Source organism: Myxocyprinus asiaticus, chromosome 7, assembly GCF_019703515.2.
Source record: "Myxocyprinus asiaticus isolate MX2 ecotype Aquarium Trade chromosome 7, UBuf_Myxa_2, whole genome shotgun sequence".
Taxonomy (NCBI): Eukaryota; Metazoa; Chordata; class Actinopteri; order Cypriniformes; family Catostomidae; genus Myxocyprinus; species Myxocyprinus asiaticus.
The window spans coordinates 8,882,235-8,904,043 of NC_059350.1; the positions used below are offsets into that span (position 1 = coordinate 8,882,235).

The following is a 21,809-nucleotide window of genomic DNA, read 5'->3' on the forward strand; positions in this document are numbered from 1 at the left end:
CATATATTGAATATATATATATATATATATATATATATATATATATATATATATATATATATATATTATATCATACATACACACACACACACACACACACACACACGTCACTCATTCATCAACACAATGTACTTCAATCCCAATTTTGTGATTAATTTAAAACTAGAACATAACACAATGGTTGTACGATTTAGTTAATAAATCGTACAACCACTACAGCTAAAGCTGACTGTCTCTTTGGATTAGTCTTACTCTCAATAAGCCGTGCAAATCTTGATGCTGGAAATTATCCTCATTCTTTGTCAACATTGCTCAAGCTCCATCAAATGTGATAGAGAATGTAGCCCAAGTAATTTCACAGATGCTCGATTGCATTGAAATCTGAATATTGACTAAGCCACTCCAGAACCAAAATATTTTAGACAGGGGTACAATTATCTAAAGATTTAATCATGTCCTCGAACAAATTTTTTTGTCAGATTGTTAAGCTTTCCAAACCACTGCTAATATTATACCGCTTAATGCTCTGTGCAGATTTGGGTCACCCATAACTTTTAGCCCACTGTTAGCTGTGAACCTGAACAACCTCAGACATGACACTAGGGTGAAAATTCACCTTTCAGCATGAAAGCACACTAGACTTGCCACGTTATCACACCGGTGCAGTGTTCACGTTCAAACCAGCGGTAACCGGTATTACCGCTGGTTGGATGCTAAGTGGTACTATGGGGTAATTTTCATTAAGGAATAGTCTACAGCAGGGGTCGGCAACCTTTTTGACATGGAGAGCCATTTTTTATTTTCCTGGTCAATGGCTGTGCCCCCCACTATTTCCAGGTTTAATTTATATTTTGAATAGACTCGATGTGGGTTTATGTTTTCTCTTTTAATCATTTAATGTAATTTGTAATGTGACCATGGTTTAAGGAGGGTGTACCTGTATGCTGGGTTGGAAACCTCAAGGATTAATAGTGGTGTTTTCCTTATTACTTCACATGTTGTTCTGAATGCAAAAAGAATCAAATTAAACACAGAATGTAGGCTGTCATTCACGCAGCCCGACCGAAGCAAAGCGAGCACGTTTACTTGCGCGATTAACCGAAAGTGAAGCGCTGCTGGTTCGTGATGTGCGAATGGCTTGCACGTGCTGCACAAGTCTGTTGGGTATACTGCAGTCTCGTCACATTAGAACTTTTTGTTTAGCCTCCCATTCAACTAATGAAAACATGCTACGTGATCATGAGGAAGGATTACATCAAGATGTACATTGGAATGCAGGTGCGGAATTTATATAAATAAAATAGTCTACTCCTCTCTCGCCATTGCTGGCATGCCAGTGATTACCGCTGATTAATGCTGGCATGCGTGCCATAGGTTGCCGACCCCTGGCCTATACAATAATGCAAGGCAGCTTGATTTCAAACTTTGAACTTTATTTTTTCTTTATTTTATCTAAAAATTTAAATAAAACTGAAAAAATGAAGTGCAATTAAAATGTGTGTTGTTTTGAAAGATGGCTTTTCTACAGTTGTGAAGGGCAGCATCTCTTTGGCAACGAACCAACTTCATCAGTGCATTCTCTCCATCACGGGCTACCGGTCAGATATTTCATTGTCTGGGCAAATACATCACTTATTTTGGGTTGTTGTGGGTTTAATGTTAGTGTTTTATTACATTTCATCCTAGGACCCGGTTTAGCTGCTTTGGAAGGTTAATGACTTTGAATGTGTGTGAATAAATTTGTTTTGTATCCAACTAGGGCTGGGCGATATGTAAGAAGTATGTTCAACATATTTTTGTATATAAAAAAAAAAAATAATATCACAATATCCAATTACATCTTCAACCCCCCAGCTGAGGGATCGGTGAATATTCTTGCTTTAGTAATTTTGCATTAAAAAATAAATTCCTTTAATTAAAAAAAAAAAAAAAATCATAATTCAAATTGCACTTCAAACGAAAAGAAAAAGCAATTAAAATAACGAAGTGGTCGTCAAAAAAAAAAAAAAAAAAAAAAAAAAAAGATATAACCACCTTTCCATTTACTGTCATGCAAGTATCCATCTATGACAACAGGCGGAAAATTACTAATACAAATTAAGATCTAAAAACAATTCTAAATGTAAACATAATGATGATGATAATCACTGAAATATAAATCATGGTTCGAGGTGAACGTGTTTTATATTATTTAATGATTTAATCACAGATGTATAGGCTATAAAGTGACCCTGCAGAGTTGCGTTCACAACGAACTGCTCTGTGGAAATAAAGCGAACTGAACTCAAAGCAACTCCTGAGCTGAGATGGTCTGAGGTCATTTGCAGCATTCTCATAGACAACACTGTTCTTGCAAAAAAAATTCAGAAGACTGAAACAAAGAGTGAGAACCTTTTACATACGTGTGTTCCACGAGACTGCATGCCTCTGAACAAACAGTGCGTCAGACATGCACATAGACGACTTTTCTGTCATCTGTTCTTAAAATATAATAAAGTGTATGTTTTTTCAAGTGTGTGTCTGTGTGTCTAACAGCATTTCTTGTGTCATTCCGAAGACGTCTTACAGTTACCCACCATGCACATTATATTTGCTACCTGCAATTAAACGTCTTCTGTATTGATACTGGAAGTTCCATTCATAATGTTTCACCCCCTTTTACCCACTATAACATTTTTACAGAGTCCCTTGTACAGAATAAAACTGGTAATACCATACACCGTGGCAACCCTAAAGCACACAACACATTTGAACATACTGCATATGATTGCCCAGCCAAGGCCCAAATTTAATTCCACATTACATCAATGAAGAGACCTGAAGATGCAGTTCACAAATTCTGCCAGTCCAATTTGGCAATGTTTTAAAGGATCTGCAAAAAACTGGGTGAAACTACCCAAATCGAGGTGCAAAAAGTTTGCAACTGCAATGGCAACCAAAGGAAGTCCAACAATGCCTTTAAGAATGAATTGAAACTAATGTAAATGTTATTTTGGGGCTTATGTTTCTGATGTCAACCGATTTCTTGGGAACTGTATAGCCTATTGCAAAATGACACTGTGCCAGGTGTCTGAAATAACCACAAACAGTTTTAATTGTTATATCAACTTAAGAGGTCAGTGAATGACACAATCCGTTCAATTGATTGTGCATTTGTGTTTCTTTCAGGATGTGCTAGTAGCTCAATGTGTGAATGAGATCGCATTTAATATGCATTTGCTTTAAAGTTAGGCTCTCTTTCTATAACTGTACAATCTCTTCCCCTCTGGTGATATGAGAACCCTTTTAAAATACTGCAGTGTCAGACTGCGTTGTCATCCAGAAACTATTCAGGACAGCTTCCAAAATACTCAAATGATGTAAGCATTTCGCAAATCCCCTCAGGCGAACAGCAAGCACTGAAATTAACCAAAGAAACAGGCTGATACTAAACACTCAGACTTCATATTGGGACTTTAAATGCATTTTTAGACCAACTAAACTCAAAAATATTCATTAAGTATCTCATAAAAACAGCTGATCTAGAATCAGCGATCTTCAAATTAAATAAACATACTCAACAGCATGAGAAAGGCTAAATCTGATCCAGGAAGTGTGTTTATCATTGAAAGGATATCATTTACACAGTCACATTGTTAAATACCTGTATGACTTTCTTCAGTGGAACACAAAATATAACGTTAGGCAGAGTAACAGCCTCAGACACCATTCACCTTCATTGCACTTTTTCCAGACAATGAAAGTGAATGGTGACTGAGGCTGTAATTCTGCCAAACATCTCCTTCTGTACTCCACGTAAGTCAGTCAATCATACAGGAATGTGAGGTTGAGTAAATTTCTTATTGAGATCACATTACCCCAGACACCTTCCTAATTATAACTGTTCCTAGAAAAATTGCTCCAAGGCCACAGTTAATTTCACTTTTCACAAACACACAAGGAATAATTTACCATGATTTTTAATTTCAGCCAGAAAAGGCATCATCTAAAATCTCAATCAATCCAATTATTTAGGATGATGAAATATGAAAAAAGGAAACATAAAATAGAAAAGAACACCAGCCAAGCAAGGCAGCCATTTAATTTTTTTGTCATTTAAAGTGAGGTTTCCTTGACTGGCCCCTTTCTCCTCGTGAAACCACACTTGGATTCTGACATTCTCAGATTTCAGTATGCATGGCGCAAGAGGCCGGTGTGCTGCTAGGGTACTATGCTCTAATGGCATACAGCGACAACAGCATGGCCGTCAAGCCTTCTCCAGCCCGCCAGAGACATTTCTCTTCATGTGCGCACACCCATCGACACTGTTGCCAAGGCAACTCCGTCCGACAGCCCCTGGATGTAAAACAGCCTCGAAAACACACCCTTACCCACCAGTCAGCGGCAAGAGTTCACTGGAAGAGGCACTCACAGATATTTATACACAAACGCATCGGTTTTTTTTTTACATTTAAAATTTTTTCAGCTTATTTAACAGTCAAATAGGAGGAACTGCAAAAACTACTATAAGGCAGGGGTGCGAAGTATGACCAAAATACTATATCAAGGTATGGGTCATTTTATATTACAGTAACACTGTATAGTACATCACAATATAGCCCTACATATTTTTCCTGGAAATTAAAAAAAAAAAAAAATAATAATGGTAAAACATTAAACAACCATGTAGTAATGCCCATTTTGGCTAACCCAATGAACTAAATCCTTTACAAATGAAAGGTAATCATCTCATTTGATGATTTTGTCCTTGGGATTTGGATGCAAACCAAAACATGATTATTCACAACAAATGAATAACTCTGGCATCAATGCAAAAACAGCTGCTTCACATTATGTAACACTTTAGGTTGTGAAAAACTAAGATTGTGAGTTCTAAGCTTAAAAATTGAAGCCATTGTAAAACAGCCAATATTCACACACCAGTGCATCAATTGAATTCTATATTAATGCAGCAAGCTGTGAAGTAAATAGGAGTTTATCAACCCTTAAGTTCTTCATTGTCTTCATCAGCACACTTCCCACTTTTTTGTTGCTCTCACACATAAATTACAGAAATCAGACCTGCCCACTGACCTCCTACACAAATACATACTCCGGTATGAATGATACAGCAAAACCTCTATTGGCTGACATTTAACTAAACTGCACAATATTTACCATCACACCGGTGAGCCCTAGTAGAAGAATATTAAAAAAAGGCCTAAATCTTAACTGCCTAAATGTTAGACAAGGCCTGATCCTCTAAATGGGATCTAAGATGCTTGGAATGAGCCTCACTTGAACTCGTGGGGCTAGAAACCAGGGAGAGAATGCATGTTGTGCATTTAAGCTCAGATTTTCCCACTTCCTTCGCAGAAATGAACAAATATTCCAGAATGCTCTTACACTTCCTGGTCAGCCTTGAGCGAGTGGAAACTACAAAAGAGGTGAAAACAGTGGTCATGGCAATTAGATTAGTGGTCGACCGATACATTTTCCCGTTTGGCCAATTTTTTTCTTGAGGGCGCCGAAAATCGCCTGCTTGCATGTGAAGCGACAGAGACGGCTGGTCGTACGTAAACGTGTCATTTAAACAGTCCGCATATCAGAGCCGCAGAAGACGCTTTTGAGGCTCATTCGCCTCTTTCGTTCTCCCTCTCTCTCCTCAACAGTTCCCTGTAACTTTTAACTGTCTTGTCTAATGAGGAAAAAGGCAAATATCAATAAAACTAACATCATATACCGTCTGCAAATATGCGCATATCTCGCTTAAACAGATACAATAAACCAACCTCACACAACTTCAACAGATCCAGTGTCCTGTGGAGCACTCATAAATCTTCCTCTGAAGCATGTATTCTAACAGTCTTTCCTCAACAGTTCCCTGTAACTTCTGTAAAAGGCAAACATCAATAAAACTTGTATTATATACCATTTGCAAATATGCAAATATCTCATTTAAACAGATGTCATTCAAAAACCTCATGAAAATCCAGCGTTTTCGTCCCGCCGAGCGCTCATCTAATATCTTCCTCTGAAGCGCGTATACTATCAGCCAAACGTTCCTCTGATTCATGATCAAATCATGACGACAGTCCAAGCAGGCGATCCAGGCCATTTAAACTGTCAGGAGATTGAGGCTCGCGCTGGATCCGCACGAACGTATGAGTGCAACTTCAAGGCTTTGTCCGCAACCAGGAAAATGCTGCCGCTGGAGGCTGTATACGGAGGTATGATGAAAATAAGGTGCTTTTCAAACTGTTCAGAGACCAGTTTCCTTAAGCGTTCCATTCATTCAAAACAGATGTCAGTTAAGCCATTAACTGATTAGGCAGCAAGGTAGCAAGTCAGCTACCTACGTTTTCGGATGCAGCACAAGGTAAAAGTGCTTCATGTGCACTGAGTAAATGTCTTATTCATTATGCACTGTATGTACAATTGGTTTGATTCAATATTTTGTTGAGTAAATGCGACTGCTAACGTGGACATGCCATCCATGGTTGCTGGACTACTGTGTGTTCTGTTATTTCCTTTATGTGCAAATAAATTTTTTGAAAAATTGATGACTAAACAGAAATCTGAAGAAACTGATATCTACCATTTAAAATATAATATAATTTGTTTTGTTGTTGTGTGAAATTGAGTAAATACAGTGGCATGCAAAAGTTTGGGCACCCCTGGTCCAAATTTCTGTTGCTGTGAATAGTTAAGTGTGTAGAAGATAAACTGATCTCCAAAAGGCATAAAGTTAAAAGATGAAACATTCTTTTCAACATTTTAAGCAATATTAGTGTATTATTTTTATTTTGTACAATTTTAGAGTGAGAAAAAAAAAAAAAAAAGGAAAGGAGCACCATTCAAATGTTTGGGCACCCCAAGAGATTTGAGCTCTCCAGATAACTTTTACCAAGGTCTCAGACCTTATTTAGCTTGTTAGGGCTATGGCTTGTTCACAATCATCGTTTGGAAAGGCCAGGTGATGCAAATTTCAACGCTTTATACATACTCTGACTCCTCAAACCTTGTCCCAACAATTAGCAGCCATGGGCTCCTCTAAGCAGCTGCCTAGCACTCTGAAAATTAAAATAATTGATGCCCACAAAGCAGGAGAAGGCTATAAGAAGATAGCAAAGCATTTTCAGGTAGCCGTTTCCTCAGTTCGTAATGTAATTAAGAAATGGCAGTTAACAGGAATGGTGGAGTTCAAGTTGAGGTCTGGAAGACCAAGAAAACTTTGAGAGAACTCCTCGTAGGATTGCTAGAAAGGCAAATCAGAACCCCTGTTTGACTGCAAAAGACCTTAAGGAATATTTAGCAGACTCTGGAGTATTGGTGCACTGTTCTACTGTGCAGCAACATCTGCACAAATATGACTTTCATGAAAGAGTCATGAGAAGAAAACCTTTCCTGCATCCTAAACAAGCCTGATGCATTTTGGAAACAAGTCCTGCAGACTGATTAAGTTAAAATATAACTTTTTGGCTGCAATGAGCAAAGGTATGTTTGGAGAAAAAAGGGTGCAGAATTTCATGAAAATAACACCTCTCCAACTGTTAAGCACGGGGGTGGATCAATCATGCTTTGGGCTTGTGTTGATGCCAGTGGCACAGGGGAACATTTCACTGGTAGAGGAAAGAATGGATTAAATTATATACCAGCAAATTCTGAAAGCAAACATCACACCATCTGTAAAAAAGCTGAAGATGAAAAGAGGATTGCTTCTACAACAGGATAATGATCCTAAACACACCTCAAAATCCACAATGGACTACCTCAAGAGGCGCAAGTTAAAGGTTTTGCCAAGGCCCTCACAGTCCCCCGACCTAACCATCATCGAAAATCTGTGGATAGACCTCAAAAGGGCAGTGCATGCAAGACAGCCCAAGAATCTCACAGAACTAGAAGCATTTTGCAAGGAAGAGTGGGCGAAAATCCCCCAAACAAAAATTGAAAGACACTTAGCTGGCTACAAAAAGCTTTTACAAGCTGTGATACTTGCCAGGGGGTGTTACTAAGTACTGACCATGCAAGGTGCCCAAAATTTTGCTTCGGGCCCTTTTCTTTTTTTGTTATTCTGAAACTGTAAAAGATGAATATAAAAAAGTAAAATTGCTTAAAATATTAAAGAAATGTGTCATCTTTAACTTTAAGCCTTTTGGAAATCAAGCCATCTTTTGCTCACTTAGCTATTCACAGCAACAGAAATTCTGATCAGGAGTGCCCAAACTTTTGCATGCCACTGTATAGTTCTAAATAAGAGTTTATTATTTTTTTTAGCAATTTGTTTTAGTTTGTTATTTAATATAGTAAATTGTGTGATATATCGGCATTGTATCAGCCTATCGGCCACCCTGCTCTCTGGATATTGGCATAGGCAATTAAAAAAAAAAAAAACATGTCGGTCGACCACTAAATTAGATATCTGGTCAAATCTAGAAGGAATTCAAATCCAATATATTAAGGGTGGAAGAGTTCAGGAGAGGTTGCAACCAACAGACATTCCCTTTTAAAGCAAAGCAATGTAAAGATAACACCAATATTTAACACAAATAAGACTGAATGTTGCCTGTATCTGGTGTGGCCATCAGCTGCATTAAGTACTGCAGTGCATCTCCTCCTCATGGACTGCACCAAATTTGCCAGTTCTTGCTGTGAGATGCTACCCCACTCTTCCACCAAGGCATTTGCAAGTTCCCGGACATTTCTGGGGGGAATGGCCCTAGCCCTCACCCTCCGATCCAACAGGTCCCAGACGTGCTCAATGGGATTGAGATCCGGGCTCTTCGCTGGCCATGGCAGAACACTGTCTTGCAGGAAATCACACACAGAACGAGCAGTATGGCTGGTGGCATTGTCATGCTGGAGGGTCATGTCAGGATGAGCCTGCAGGAAGGGTACCACATGAGGGAGGAGGATGTCTTCCCTGTAACGCACAGCACTGAGATTACCTGCAATGACAACAAGCTCAGTCCAATGATGCTGTGACACACCACCCCAGACCATGACGGACCCTCCACCTCCAAATCGATCCCGCTCCAGAGTACAGGTCTCAGTGTAACGCTCAATCCTTCGACGATAAACGCGGGTCCAACCATCACCCCTGGTGAGACAAAACAACGACACGTCAGTGAAGAGCACTTTTTGCCAGTCCTTTATGGTCCAGCGAATGTGGGTTTGTGCCCATAGGTGACTTTGTTGCTGGTGATGTCTGGTAAGGACCTACAAGCCCTCAGTCCAGCCTCTCTCAGCCTACTGCAGACAGTCTGAGCACTGATGGAGGGATTGTGCATTCCTCGGGCAGTTGTTGTTGCCATCCTGTACCTGTCCCGCAGGTGTGATATTCGGATGTGCCGATCCTGTGCAGGTGTTGTTACACGTGGTCTGCCACTGTGAGGATGATCAGCTGTCCTTCTTGTCTCCCTGTTGCGCTGTCTTACCTGTCTCACAGTACGGACATTGCAATTTATTGCCCTGGCCACATCTGCAGTCCTCATGCCTCCATGCAGCATGCCTAAGGCACGTTCATGCAGATGAGCAGAGACCCTGGGCATCTTTCTTTTGGTGTTTTTCCAGAGTCAGTAGAAAGGTCTCTTTAGTCTCCTAAGTTTTTATAACTGTTACCTTAATTGCCTACCGTCTGTAAGCTGTTAGGTTCTTAACGACCGTTCCACAGGTGCATGTTCATTAATTGTTTATGGTTCATTGATCAATCATGAAAAATACTGTTTAAACCCTTTACAATAAAGATCTGTAAAGTTATTTAGATTTTTACAAAACATCTTTAAAATTCAGTGTCAAGAAAAAGGAACATTTCTTTTTTTGAGTTTATTTTGAATACTGTCTAAAGGCTGAAAACAAATCAAGAAGATTTATTTAACTATATCGCCCAGTCCAACACACAAGTAGATCCAGCTCACATTCGCTGCAGAAAACGGTTTTCCACAATCCATTCCCTCAAAACATGCACAGTGTTATCAAGGCTACATAGCACAGTGCTCATGATGCGGCCGGCAGTTGGTACTGCTAAAGGGCATCATTAGAAACGCAAACAGGCATACAGAAGAATAGCAGGAGGTGTGTCATGCACACAGAGTCGGACGCCACAGAGCCATAAGGCTTAAATTACTATATGAACTGTGTAATGGGCTGTTTAGGGCAGAGGTCCTTCCACCCTTATTTAGTTAAAGTAAAGCTTCCTAAACTCCATTTCCATTTTGTATGGCTCAAGGGCTGTATACTCCCACTTATAAATCATAAAGAGAGTACATGTGTGTAGGAGACACACATACACAATAAATTTTATATTTTTCCACACATAGAGAAAAAGGGCTGCAATAACCTTGAAAGCCATTGACTTTAGATGAAAAGAAATAAACACACACGGAAGCACTTAAGTTGCCATTTAATGCTAGTTGTGGTTTTCCGTAGCCAAATCCTAGTTTTTACCAATATAGAGGGCTTATGAAACTAGTGTCATGTGGGTCTTCTCGAGGTAGCTTCTGTTAATATAATAAAGACAGCTAAAGAGATATCTGAAATGAGCTACAGATAGATATAGCGGCCAGAAAAAAAAAAAAAAAAAAAAGTCAACTGAAAATCCATCAATCTAAACTGTTCAACAGAGTTAGATGCTCAAGAGGTTGCAGCAAACATACTCTACAGCAGTGGTTATCTTCTTTTGCTTCAGAAATTTACATTGGACATCAAGTGGTGACCCAACACAGAACTAAAGTTTATTGCACAAAAGTAAACAAAATAATCCTTAAAATCAAACACTGGAATGTATTGGTTCATATGCCCCATACATTTTTTTTTATCCCTTTTCTCCCCAATTTGGAATGCCCAATTCCCACTACTTAGTAGGTCCTCGGGGTGGCGCTGTTACTCACCTCAATCCAGGTGGTGAAGGACAAGTCTCAGTTGCCTCCGCTTCTGAGACTGTCAATCCGCGCATCTTATGTGGCTCGTTGTGCATGACACCACAGAGACTCTGCATGTGGAGGCTCATGCTACTCTCCGCAATCCACGCACAACTTACCACGCGCCGCACTGAGAGCGAGAACCCCTAATTGTGACCATGAGGAGGTTACCCCATGTGACTCTACCCTCCCTAGCAACCAGGCCAATTTGGTTGCTTAGGAGACCTGGCTGGAGTCACTCAGCATGCCCTGGATTCGAACTTGTGACTCCAGGGGTGGTAGTCAGTGTCAATACTCGCTGAGCTACCCAGGCCCCCCATATGCCCCAAACTTCAGTGTTTGGGTTCTAAATGCCTCTTGAATTTAGATGGTTTCATGCTTTCGGCAGTCAATAATTCACAGCACAAACTCATTGTGTGGTCGACACAAACCATGTTTATCCTGGTAGTAAGTGATCTTCATATTTTCTTTTACCTTACATTTGATCATTTTCATGTACCATTTTTTATCCCTGTGTAACACCATCAGTATTGACTTGTGACCTATTTTTTGGTCGTGACCCACCAGACACACTACTTGGTCTTCTTTGTTTTCATTTCTTTTTAAACAGACCAGAAATAATACGTAAATCCCATTTATATCCCACAATTTATCAACAACAACAAAAAAAAACACCCACTTCTCTCCACAACCTCTTCCTTCCCCATTTTCCTCTAAACTGAGTGTCTGCTGTGCCTGACTGCCAGAAGACACACATAAACACACAAGCAGGTCTGCCTATTCACAGATACATGATTATTGATATGCTGCAGGGCTATTACTGACTGACCAGGAATCCAGACATTTATGAAGTAAAAAAAAGTGACTTACAATGTATTCAAAATAGAATATTTATCAGTGTGTGCATTCCATGAGAATCAAACCCATGACCTTGGTGTTGCTAACACCATGCTCTACCAGTTGAGCTACAAGACGAGGCAACCAGTAGGTTGATACTGGACTGATACAGCTTTGATCTTAGAAGTAAACGCAGTGGATCAATTATTTTGGTTCTGAACAGCCAGTTAAACGGTCACTGCCGAAACACCAGGACCCTCCTATGCCTTTATCTCCTTACGCTGTCGTAACCATGCGCAACGCAACAAATTTCCAGCAACATGTAAACTGTTGAGTTGCTGTGTTGTGATGCTAAAGGCGGGGCCCAAAACATTGTGAGATTTGTCCACTAAACCACATTTGTAGGGGGTTAAATGTGGTCAAAAACACGTGACCACACTGGGTTTGAAGTGTAAATGCTCATCCGTTAAAATGTGTTTGAACAGCATTGAAGCACCGCATACTCACATGTCAACCAACCGGTGTGCAAGAGTAAAAGAGTTTAAACATTGCCAGTTATGTGCAGCTTTTCATGGAAATAACAGTTCAATCACAAAATTTGAAAAAGCCAGTACATATACATGTACAAGAACTTCACGGTTTAAGAAAACAACCTATGAATGGCTTACTTGTAGTTGTTTCTGCATATTAAGCTGGGATAGGATAAAGTATATTAACACAGAAAAAGTTCCTTTAGCTTTAAAATGGAAACTCAGATTGACATAAAAACTAGAAGAAAAAAAAAAAGAAAACAAAACTAGAATTTTGTAGAAACAAATCCCCCAAAACACTTAATACAACGCACTTAGGAGCCGATGAATTCATGCATTTCCTCTTATACATCAGTCAGGGGCACTTAGTCTCGCACCTGCAGGTCATTCTTGCAGAGTCCTGCTCGAACACACCTGACTGTAATTTACAAGTGAACCTTAAGACCTTGATTAGCTCATTCAGGTGCGCATAATTACAGCTGTAGCTAAAGACTGCATAAAGGCAGACATCTAGCAGCTGAATTATGCATCTCTCTGATCTATGTAAGGAATCGAAATACGTTTAACAGAATCCTTTACAACCACGCACTACACGGCTAAAGGCTAAGTCACATTGCCCCAACAAACAGTGCCAACAAACACCAACATCCAACAGTTGTTGGGTTTAGTCAGATCAGTGTGTTTACCCAGCTGGCATTTGTTGGCCTCTGTTTTCACCAAATGAACACGTTCAATCTGCATTTGTCAGGTCTTGGAATGTTTGAGCAGTCTGGTATGATTTTCCAACAAACTCTGGCATAATCTGACTTGATCGCAAAATGCTGCCATGACAATGAGGTAAGTGTCCCTGTCAACTAATAGAAAATGAATGCTCGCGTGGCCAAAACTGCAATGGTAGATAAGGAGAACCATTACATCCGCAAACTCTTCCTTGTCAGTCATCATCTTCAGAAATGACACAAAAGTTTGTTGGTGTTTGTTGGATCAGTGTGAACAACATTCTAAATACAACGGCCAACTTTAAAATGTTTGAAGTGTTGCCGTCTGATGGTGTTTGTTGGGGCAGTGTGAATTGTGAACAGTGTGTCCAAAACAGAAGGCAGCTCACTTGCCGTTTAGTCAGTCAATGGCTTTATAGACAGCGGTCCTGTATGAAGTTACCTCTTCAGCAAACACGTTTCAGACAAGCTTTCATGGCACCTTGGTGCCCTCTTACCTTCGCAAATAGCCTGATAAGACTTAGTTTTAGTTTACTTTCACTGTGTCCGAAACCTTAAAATGCATAGACAGGAGCAACTTGGATTCAATTTGATTATTTCTAGGTTTCAGAGGTCATAAACTTGCATTGTCAATGGCCAGATAAATTAAATTGAAGCAGGTCAATACATTAGGCTTTATTACTCTCTTCAAGACAGAAATGGTCTGAATTGAGAAGTGTCCATGGAACTAAAAGGTGAAGCAGACAAAAAACATTTCCCCACCTCTTTAGAGGCTTTGCAAACCATTACTAATTTTGGGATCCATAAAGAGGCCAAGTACATTCTGATAAACACTACTAGCATTACACAGAGCCAGCAGGATTGATTCTAGAACGGTTTCCTTTCAGAGCAAGTTCCTTTAGTACCCACTGCCATCCCAAGAAAACTAATGCTCATGCCGGTAGATCGAGATTAGCATTCTTTTAGAGTGTGCAATAAAAAGTTCAAATCCGTGGTGGATCATAACACTGCATCAGATTAGAGACCTCTACAGTCCTCAAATCTCTTTGAGAACTACAGATCAAATGTCATTATTAAAAGGACACTCTCCAAGTACTCTAAAGGGGCCCATTTCTGGGCTCAGAATATCTAAATGGTGCCTCATAAATAAGGTCTGAACAATATGAACACCTCAGCTTAAAGTCATCCAGCTTCTAAATATTTAAGACCGGCATGTCACTAAAAACAGTTTTCAATTGACATTTTAAGGATCCCACAGACAGAAATTTAATCCAGGGCTAGAATTACCCACCTCTCTTGCACTTCTACCGTTTCAAATTTCATTTTCTTCCCCTGTTCTCCCCCCACAAACCCCCTTGTCTCTTCCCCTCTGCTACCTTTCATTTTCTTTTTCACACCCTGGTTTTCCTTCTCTCACATTCAACAGTATCTATGTGTGTTTATCTCTCAGACACATACATAAATCAGTACTGTTTATGCCCGTGTAGCCCCCTGCTGAAGGAACGTTGTTTGACATGGATGTGTGTACGTACGAGTTTGAGAGAGAGATGTATGCTGCACTCACCATGTCCCTCTGTGTCACGATATAGCTGTGGCCATGACTGCACTGACTGCAACAGAACACCACCAACCACACTACGATCTAAGTGAGAGAGGGGAGATAAAACACATTTATTAAACAGACTTAGAGGGCACCAATGTTGTAAGAATGTTTAGGAAATGTTTAAAAAGCTCTCTTCTCAGTGAGCTCGTTTACATAGACACCAGAAAGAGATTTATTGCGCGAAAGCAGCGTTCCCATTTACATGCACGGTGTTGCTGTTTTCTCTTTACTTTTGCATCTCTTTTAAATGTGGCTCGATCAGAAAGCAGCTTTCTCCAAAGCAACGTAATTTCCCTGCAACACTTGTGTAAATAATAAACATGGTCTCCGAGTACATCTTCGCCGTTTTTTTATTCTCTGTTGCTTGGCTCCAGGCATTTTACAGTTGTTACTGTGTTTGGCATCTTAGCTTACCATCACGACCTGCAGTGGAAATGCGCTGCTATAGTGGGGTTTCCCGTTACGTCAAACTGCAGGATTCCCCCATTGTACTTGAGCACATTAATGCGGACATGAGACAGTAGTTAATATTTTAAATCAGTGTGTATAAATTGCCATTAGTTTAGTGCTCGTGTGTGTCATTTTCTCTTTTTCCAATGTACTCCTTGAAATATTGTTTCTGCTGTGTTGATATGATGTAGGGCTACATCCTATGACGTTAGTTATCCGGTCTGTTCCATGCACATGTGCCCTCTTCAAACAACCATCAGAACGCCGCTTTTGCATTTAAATGACCACATAAGCTGCGTTCTCTGGGAGAAACCAAAGCGTGTTAAACCGCTTTCTCTTAAACCCTTAAGATGCGTAAGGTAAACGGCATTTGCATTAACGTGACATTTAAGAATGTGACTTTCTGCAAAAACTCTGAAATAAACCGTATTCTTAAAATGTATTTAAACTGGGTCAGTGTTTATAGGTTTGATTAATAAATGGGTAAACCTGATTTTGATTGAAAGGCATTTCAATGTGAATTTTGACAGCAAAGACACCGAAAACTACTTATCACATCTGCAAATAAGATTTGAGAGCTAAAAAAAAAAAAAAATAAAAGCCCTGAGCAAATTTCTTTGAAATATTTTCCTTTGCACATCATGGAAGAAAGTCCTTAAAAACCTGTGTAGCTTTGAGGGAGAGCAAAAGTTTGACAATTTACATTTTGGGTGAACTCTATAAAAATGTCTCTGGAACAAGCATAAATACAGAGAAACAAGCATACAGTGTCTGGCTGCAGTGGCCAGGTGAGACTCTTCTTCTCCAAGTGTGTCGGAAGTCAGTAAGCTTGTGCCTTATACTTCAAGAAACAGAGTATCGAACATGTTTAAGAGGGAAATTGAGTCTGCGTGTAAGCACAATGCTCAAATCTAATATAATCATAGAAAGAACTATTTCAAAGGTTTCAAGCACAGATCCAAACACACCATATGTTTGGTTGAGCTTCAAAGCCTACAATAACCATACAAAGACTAGACAACACAAGTCCAAGACATCGTAAAGACGTGATGCATTGTTTTGTTTCAAAGTGACACTGTACATGTCAGCACAAGCTTCCTCGTGAAAGGAGGTCACCTCCAACTCTAAAAAAGAGCTGATCTACGACCAAAGTCATAAAATGAGCCTTCCTGCATTTTAGACATCAGGTTCATTGCCACTGCCATACAAAGTCCAGTAATTATGCCTTTAATGGGATAGTAGAGTGGAGAAGTGACATGAAAGGACAAAGAAAATAGGGGAAGGTATTGGGAAATGACCTGAGCCAGATTTGAACTTGAGTCGCCTACAAGGACCACTGTGCAATTTGTCAGAACACATGCACTACCTACAAAGCTAACTCTCCAGCATATGACGGTATTAAATGAATCCAGTGAAAAAGACATACAGTTGGGTTAGCAGAATACTGTACCAAATCAAACAAGGGAAAACGGTGTATCGCCACATGAGAACCATTTCTCTGTTGTTTCCAACAATGAAATTATTTCTCCTGATGCAATACCAGTTGGCCATATCATCTCTGGAAGTCATATCGACAACAAGCTAAAGTGTGATGGTGTTAAGCCACCACTAGAGAACGAATGGTAGCACGATTCCGATTTTCATTGGTCACTGCACAATGTTACCTGAATGCATTTAAGACAGAGATACAGACAGACGCTGTCTTAATGTGACTCCAAAAGCAGATACCATATATGAGAGACACACATTACCCTCACATTCAAGAGGAGATGCAATGCTGTGTTCAAATCCTTGTGGGAATTTCCAACTTCAAGTTTTTCACATCCCTACAGGAAGTTTTTTTAAATGCTGGTACAAAGAAACAGAGCAAAGAATGTGCTTTAGATGTGTAATTGATGCTTCAATGTGCATTTAATCATGAATGTGCCTTAGAGAATGATGGGTAGTTTATTTTGGTTGTTGTTTGACCTCTTTAACCATATAAAAGAGTAGTATTTTCCAACAGACATTGTGGTGGTGTTATGTGCGCTCATGTCATAATTACTGGGCACAAAATGGCATATACACTCACCAGCCAATTTATTAGGAACACCTGTACGCCTACATATTCATGCGATTATCTAATCAGCCAACAGTGTGGCAGCAGTGTAATGTATAAAATCATGCAGATATGGGTCAGGAGCTTTAGTTAATATTCACATCAACCATCAGAATGGGGAACAAATTTGATCTCAGTGAGTTCGACCGTGGCATGATTGTTGGTGCCAGACAGGCTAGTCTGAGTATTTCTGTAACTGCTGATCTCCTGGGATTTTCACGCACAACAGTCTCTAGTTTACTCAGAATGGTGCGAAAAAAAACAACCAGTGAGTGGCAGTTCTGTGAACAAAAAATGGCTTGTTGATGAGAGAGGTCAACAGAAAATGGCCAGACTGGTTAGAGCTGACAGAAAGGCTACGGTAACTCAGATAACCACTCTGTACAATTGTAGTGAGCAGAATAGCATCTCCGAAAGCACAACATGTCGAACCTTGAGGCGGATGGGCTACAACAGCAGAAGACCACATTGGGTTCCACTTTTGTCAGCCAAGAACAGAAATCTAAGGCTGCAGTGGGCCTACCATCTGTGTACCTCAGCAGAATTCCAGATTTGTCAGACCAGGCGTTGTTTTTCCAGTCATCTATTGTCCAGTTTTGGTGAGCCTGTGCCCACTGCAGCCTCAGTTTCCTGTTCTAAGCTGTCAGTAGTGGTACCCGGAGGGGTCTTCAGCTGCTGTAGCCGATCTGCCTCAATGTTCTACGTGTTGCGTGTTCAGAAATGCTTTACTGCCTCGAACTGTTGTAATGTGTGGTTATTTGGGTTACTGTCACCTTCCTGTCAGCTTGGACCAGTCTGACATTCTCCTCTGACCTCTGTCATTTTTCGCCCACAGAACTTCCGCTCACTGGATGTTTTTGTACCATTCTCTTTACACTCCAGAGACTGTTGTGCGTAAAAATCCAAGGAGATCAGCAGTTCCAGAAATACTCAAACCAAATGGGTCAAATAGGAAATATGTCTGGCACCAACAATTATGCCATGGTCTAAATCACTGAAATCACAGTATTTCCCCATTCTGATGGTTGACGTGAACATTAACTGAAGCTTCTGACCCATATCTGCATGATTTTATAAATTACACTGCTGCCACACAAATGACAGATTAGATAATTGCATGAATAAGTAGATGTACAGGTGTACCTAATAAAGTGGCCGGTGAGTGTATATTAAGGTAGAAACGTGCTTCAGATTAGTGGTTGACCAATATTAACTGAGCCAATACAATATTCGATGAGTCAAAGCATTATGACCACTCACAGGTGAAGCGAATAATGTTGATCATCTCCTAACAAGGCCACATGTCAAGGTCTGGGTAGATTAGATGATAAGCGAACAATCAGTTCTCGTAGTCCATGTGTTGAATGCAGGAAAAATGGGCAGGAGTAAAGACCTGAGCAACTATGACAAGGGCCAAATTGTTATTGCCAGATGACTGGGTCAGAGCATCTCTGAAACGGCAAGGCTTGTGGGGTACACCCAGTCAGGAGTTGTGAGGACCTACTGACAGTGGTCCGAGGAGAGACAAACCACAAACCAGTGACAGGGTGTTGGATGCCCAAGGCTCATTGATTATGCGAGGGCAACGAAAACTGTACCGTCTGGTCCGAACCAACAGAAAGTCTACTGTGGCACAAGTCACATAAAAATGTAATGATGGTTATGGAAGGAATGTGTCACAAGACACAGTGCATCGCACCCTGCTGCGTATGGGGCTGTGCAGCCACAGACCAGTCAGAGTGCCCATGATGACCCCTGTCCACCGTCAAAAGCGCCTAAAACGGGCACACGAGCATCGGAACTGGACCTTGGAGCAGTGGAAGAAAGTTGCCTGGTCCAATGAGGACCGTTTTATTTTACATCACGTGGAAGGCCATGTATGTGTGCGTCGTTTACCTGGGGAAGTGATGGCACCAGGATGCACTGTGGAAAGACGACAAGCCGGTGGATGGAATGTGATGATCTGGGCAATGTTCTGATGGGAAACCCTGTGGCTGGCCATTCATGTGGACGTCAATCCGACACGTGCCACCTACCTAAACATCGCTGCAAACCAGGTACACCCCTTCATGGCAATGGTATTCCCTGATGGCAGTGGCTTCTTTCAGCAGGATAATGCACCTTGCCACACTGAATACATTGCACGGGAATGGTTTGAGGTACATAAGAGTACAAGGTTTTGTCCTGGCCTCAATCTGATTGAGCATCTATGGGATGTTCTGGACTAACAAGTCCGATCCACCACGCAACTTACAGGACTTGAAGGATCTGCTGCTAATGTCTTGGTACCGGATGCCACAGGACACCTTCAGGGGTCTTGTAGAGTCCATGCCTCGGCGGGTCGGCATTGTTTTGGCGGCACGCGGAGGACCAGCCAGCATATTAGGCAGGTGGTCATAATGTTTTGGCTCATCACTGTACATTTCAAAATTCACAAATACAATTTTTATCAAACACCCAATTAGCTTCCACCATGATTATTTAATTGACACACACCAACTCAAAGTTGAGATTGAGAGAAAATCCAGAAGTTCACACTGGTATTAATGACGAAGTGGCTGCGTTCATGTGCGCTCATCTGGGAAAAACAGGGCAGCAACTTGCATTTATTTAGAGGGACACACACATTATATCATATGTATACATGATCAAACTTGAAACCATTTTAAATGTTTCAAACCAGAAAAACACCCTAGTAATTTACCAATACGTAACACTCTTTATATGTTACTTTCATATAATCACCTTATGACTTTTCCTTGCCTTTTCTTTGTTTTCTGTCAATCAGTTCAAAGTGATCGTTTGCGTTCCACATTCAACACCACCCACTTAAACACCTCCGCCCAGGGTTATGTTAGTCAAGTTTGTAACAATTTTATAGTTGTGTGCTAATTAAAGGCTTAAAAAATTTGTATCATCATTTAACCAGGTGACAGCAGACACGCACACAGGTACTGACAAATAACAGATTGACGTACATGAGATCTACCGCAAGACAAAGACATTTTCTGATTTTCGTCCATAAAACACTCTAGTGAGTGGAACTACTTTATTCCACCACAAATTTTGACAGACCTAGCCTCCGTTGCTAGTTCAAAAATGTCACTTTAGAACTAGCAACAGAGGATTGCGCTGCTTGCCCTGCTTTAATGAAGCACTTACTGAAGTATCAAGATAAATTGTTTGTGCGTGCGTACATGAGATCTACCTCACTTGTATGTTGTCACGTCTACTAAATATTATAGCCTCAAATTACAGGTTCTTTTGTGTGCAAAAAAAACCCTACACCCTACCTACCATCAGAAGACAGTGACGCAAACAGACATGGTAGAACTTAACCTTTTACTGCACAGAGCTTTCACAATAGCATTCCATACATGCTCAAACAAACCAGTTTATCAGTGCATAGAGAAGACTGAGGTTGAGCAAGAGAAACCTACATCACTGCCTGCTGGTGGAAGGCTATGGCTTTGTTCGGACAGGCAGCAAATAAGCCATTTTGTTTTTTTGGTGTATCAACCTCAATAAGTTGTTTATATTCTAACAAACGTAGTCACCTCGCTCTCCCAGCAAGTTCAGGTGCCAAGGCCACAGAACTAGATCTCAAACTGTCTAAATTAAGGAATTGACAAAAGACTTCTCAAAAGCAGTTAAAACTTCAGTATATTCATTATTCTATTTTTTCAAGAGCTCAGGTTTTCACAAGTTTTCTCATGTTTAAGTAATAATTGACTTCAGCCCATTGAATTATTGGAAAATAATACACAATAATTCAATTTCAATAATTCAATGGGCCAGAGTCAATTATTCCGCTTATACCACATCTTAAGACATCATATCGGGTTTTATATCAAGACATTTTCTGGTTTTCATCCGTAAAACGCTCTTGCGAGAGGAACAACTTTCTTCTTTGATACGGCCCTAGCCTCCGTTGCTAGTTCAAAAATGTCACATTAGAACTAGCAACGGAGGATTGCGCTGCTTTACAGGAGCACTTACTGAAGTGACAATGTAGCGTTTGTGCGTGCGTGCATGTATTTTTGTCAGCGTGAGTTTGGTTGAGACAAGAGCGAAAGAGAGGAGCGCAAGAATGCTATTCAACCGAAATTGAAATAATGTAGGATATTCTAGACATTGTTTTCCATTTTTATCCGATGTACTTAACCAATGTCTTTGTTTTAACTGATTATTTTGCTGGCGTAGCCTGTAGGGCTCTTTGAAATAACTGAAATAATTTGACGAGATAAGGAACAGTTATTCGGTCAAGATCTGGAACTACTTCATAGCGTTTACTGGAAAATAATTCTAAGCACACCTTAGATCATCTGTCAACCAATCAGACTCAAATATTCAACAGACCCATGGTATAATCTTACATATTTAACATATTAATCGTTAATATGTTTGATACATGTTTAATCTTTTTTAAATATTTAATATTTGGTTAAAGTTTGGTCTGTTACATGTTTTTGTAATTTTGCACATTCTCGTCAACTAACATATCGTATAAAATGGAAATGTATTACATGATGAAATACAGACTAAATTTAAAGGACATTTACTTCAAAAGACTAATTAATTAAAATTAATACTGGCAGTGTTAACAAAGCCTTCAATTCCTTCACTGCCCTACAATCTAAAAACAAAAATAAGCCTTGCTCTTGCTTTCAAGTT

General features: G+C 40.1%; 1 protein-coding gene across 4 annotated transcripts in view; it reads right to left on the bottom strand.

The window, feature by feature from the left end:
* LOC127443525 (B-cell CLL/lymphoma 9 protein-like) overlaps window positions 1-21,809 on the bottom strand; it is a 164,930-nt gene that overhangs the window by 24,852 nt on the left and 118,269 nt on the right. For 3 of the 4 annotated variants that reach the window (XM_051702211.1, XM_051702213.1, XM_051702210.1), the window contains exon 3: window positions 14,549-14,626. The exons of the other annotated variant lie outside the window; for it this stretch is intronic. The gene's annotated coding sequence lies outside the window, so the exon portion shown is untranslated. The remainder of the gene's footprint in view (window positions 1-14,548; window positions 14,627-21,809) is intronic. 4 annotated transcript variants of the gene reach the window in all.